At 37.3% G+C, this 3,888-nt stretch overlaps 1 non-coding gene across 1 annotated transcript; it reads left to right on the plus strand.

The window, feature by feature from the left end:
• Window positions 1-3,517: 3,517 nt before the first annotated feature.
• Window positions 3,518-3,649, plus strand: LOC116899862. Its single transcript, XR_004387856.1, has one exon. It is a non-coding gene; the product is annotated as a small nucleolar RNA SNORA17 (small nucleolar RNA).
• Window positions 3,650-3,888: the final 239 nt, after the last annotated feature.

The following is a 3,888-nucleotide window of genomic DNA, read 5'->3' on the forward strand; positions in this document are numbered from 1 at the left end:
GCAAGAGGGTACAATCTTATTCATCATTTAATTCCGCCCTATTGCTCTCTTACTTACATTTGTCTTTTTCTTGACAAATTCATGTATCGGTTCATCTCTACATTTTTCCTGAGGAGGCATTAGTAGTTGAGGCTGATGGTGGCGTGAGAGTCAGTTTTCACTAAGGATGTGTTCTGGGAGAGGCCAACAGTAGATGGCCATGTACCTATGGCACTAAATTACTCAATGGTTTTTAAAACAAAGAATGTGAAGTTATGAGGAAAAAGTGTTAGAGGGATAAAGAACAATTGAAATTAATACATTCAAAGGTAGGACAATATATGTATAAATAAAATTATGAAATAATTAAAATATTAAACCAAAAAGTGTGTTATCTTTAAGAATACAACTATTATTTGTCATTAAAATTATTTATAAATCATTTCATCAAATTTTTAAGATTATTGAGCTCTTTTATAAAGATATGTACTTTAAGTATACGCTATAATAGTATATGTATAAACATTCTTTGAGCTTGGCTTTGAGAACTTCGGTCAATAAATATCTGAAAAAATAATCTAAATGTAATTTTTTACTTTTATTATAAATAATTTACACTGAAAGATTATAATTATTTCTTGTTGTGCTTGGTGACCTTGGATTATTTACTTCATTGTCAAAGTCAATCAGTATTGTATTGATTTATGTTCTTGACACCTATCTAGTGACTGCTTGAGTCCTCTTATGTCTAGTGTATTTGTGTTTAGAAGAATGAGCCTCTCTCTAATTAACCTTAACTGCTAGGAAAAGATTATGCTGTGGGTTGACACCGCCACTCTATTTTATGACACTGTTTATTTGATGCTTAAGAATGCACTTCATCATTTAGTCTAATAAACCATCAAATGATAGATTGTTCTGGAAGACAGAATTGGCTTTGATGGCTAAAAACAGCAGACTGTTTTACATAAAAGTCTAGAAATAATTTTAAAAATCATTGCCTGTCTAAAAATTGAAATCCATTTAAATGACACTCAGAACTTTAATGAACAATGACAAATTTCTTGAAATTTAGTTTTATATAAAAAGCAATAAACTAGTATAAAAGATGTATTTTGGTGTTAAGGAATATATTGTCTGTATGGATATGGATATTGTAATTGACATTAACACATTCAAAATCACCAAGCTCATGGACTACAGGAGGGGGATAGATAAGAACTTTTGATGTGGAGATTTGCTTCTGTTTCTTCTTATTTTTAAACACATAAATCTTGCAGAGTTACAAAACTGCTCATACTACTAGTAATAATCAAGCAGACAATAAGAAAGCAAATAGAAACATAGATGTCAAAGGGCTTCCAACAGAATGAGACAAAGATACAGGCTGATAAAAATGTATAACCATTTAAATTATCCTGTATTTAGACCTATAAAGACAAAGCAGGTGTAAACTGAGGTATAAAACTGCAAGCTCAGTGAGGCAACTTTATTTTCTGAACTATATACAAAATATCTGTTTAGAAGTCAGACTTTACATTTATTTTCAATTTCAATACTTAATTAAATATTACATTTTAATATCAATATTTAATCAAATATTAAATTTTTAATATTTAAAATTCATTAGTAATTTTTAAATTACTAGCTCTTTATAAATATCTTTCTATCTGTGTCCTTCTGTCTAGCTGGTAATCTATCTGCCTTTCTCTTGAACTTTTCCAAACCCAAGAGGGCTCCTTAGATCTATTTCTTACTGTTTTATCTGTGTCCTACTAGCCTCTCTTCTGTTGTTCTTACAAACCCAAGAGAAGATACCTGTCTCTTAAATATCTATTTAAGCCTTCTAAAAGCTTTTCCGCACCAAAACAGAAAGACACAGAGAGAGAGACAGGGGGAGGGAGGGAGGAAGGAGAGAGAGAGAGAGAGAGAGAGAGAGAGAGAGAGAGAGAGAGAGAGAGAGAGAGAAACATTCTATCTAAGGCCCAATTGCTTATAAAGGAAGTCTCTAGCTCCTTCCCTAGATCATCATGGGGAGAGGGTCTCCAAGCCAAGTCAGTAGGGACAGAACCGTTTTACCTTCAACACTGGAGGTCACCCAACTGACATTGCCTGACGTCATAGACAAAAAACTTCAAGGCCTCTCCCAAGCAAGTTGCCTTGAAATAGGCAGGAACGTTCCATTTTTAGCATTCTTATCTATGGAAGCTTTCAGAGGCACACCAAAACTGCATCTCTTTAGTTCACACCTAACGAATGAAATGTCAATTTAAGCTTCTGCATTTTGCTAACAATTAGTTGTTCTACAAGTTCAAGCATCCTGTAACAATGGAAACAAACTCTTTCTTAGACAATGGACTCTAGAAATTCGAAATTATGTGCTGTTTTAATAAGCCATAGAGATGATTCAGTATTTTAAATCTTAAAATTTGTTTTCTACATTCAATAATAAAACATAAATGTTCATTATTTTTCCCTTCTGTGAAGGGGGCATTATTATATATATATATATATATATATATATATATATATATATATATCATAACTCATATATTTTGCCATAGTCACTGTGAGAGTTAGCTAAGCAAACAAGGGGTGGGGCTGGGCGGAAGGCACAGCCACAAAGGGCTCTCAGGCAGGAGGACCTAATTGAGGATTGCCTGAGAGATCAAGGATTGCTGATGAAGACAATGGGGAACTGCTGTTTAGAAGAGATGCTTTCTTGGGACCAATGGGGCACAGGGGGAGGAGCTTGCAGCAGTGCTCCGATGAGCTTGCCGAGTCTGCTCACCTGTTCCGAGTCTGTGTTGTTGATTCCATGCCAATTCACCTCCAACCCCCAAAGGCAGATAGGGTCAGGCAGCCGGCCATCCAGAGCACAGGCAACAAGAACTAAGTACTAATGATTCAGTATGTGAAGCTGTCATCGTTATTGTCACCAGCGTCTTCACAGTCCCTTTCCCCATCATTATTTTAAGCCTTACAGTCTCTCCATCTGCTCAGGGTACCGCAAGCTTGGTATCTATGAAGAACAGAAACGTTTTTCTCATCCCTTTGGGGACTGAGAAGCCGAACACAGTGACAGTGGAGTCTGTGCAGAGTCACTCTTTGTTCTTCGGGTCTGCAGAGGGACAGCTTCTTGCTATATCACCATCCTATGGGAGAGAAGCGAATGAGTTCTTTTGGGTCTCTTTATAATGATATCAATCTCATTTGTGAAGCATAAACCTTCAAAACCAAATGACCCCCTAAAGGGCCTTCTTGCACATACAATCACAAGGAGGCATAGGTTTCAGGTTTGGGGAAGTGCCAATGTCCTATACTTGCAGACTGTAGTTAGTGTTGTAGGAATTGAGATGAGAGAATGGCAGGGAAGAGTGGGTTAACGGTCATGGACTAGACCACAGCCGAAGAACCACATCGAATCTTTGAAGAGCTTGGGATTCTGCAGTGGAACAGATGGCTTGGAATCTGTTGACATTTCTTAACAATAGAGGCATGGGTAATTTAGTCATAAATTTAAAAATCATCAGCTTCCCTTGACTCTACAGATATTGCAGGTGTGACTACTGTGTCATGTGTGTCTCAGTGGGTGGCAGAGAGGACAGAAGCTATATCTATGCTCAATGTTCTGACCTGTGATCACCTGAATGAATAGTACTCTAACATCCCCTGATAAAAGCGGGCCTGTGACAATACCAGTCTAGTGCTAGGCTTCCTGGACAGGGAGTTAGCTTGAAAGAACCATCAGATTGGGGCACAGACAGGGCGATAGTCTGAGATGACTACTGGTCTGATGCTACACAGGTCTATGTGAGCGGACCATGCCCAAAATCGCTGCCCAGTGTCCTAATGCACAGGCAGGGTAGTATTCCTGAGACCATTCCTGAGATAACCTTAGACACTCAG

This window comes from Rattus rattus, chromosome 4, assembly GCF_011064425.1.
Source record: "Rattus rattus isolate New Zealand chromosome 4, Rrattus_CSIRO_v1, whole genome shotgun sequence".
NCBI classification, from domain to species: domain Eukaryota; kingdom Metazoa; phylum Chordata; class Mammalia; order Rodentia; family Muridae; genus Rattus; species Rattus rattus.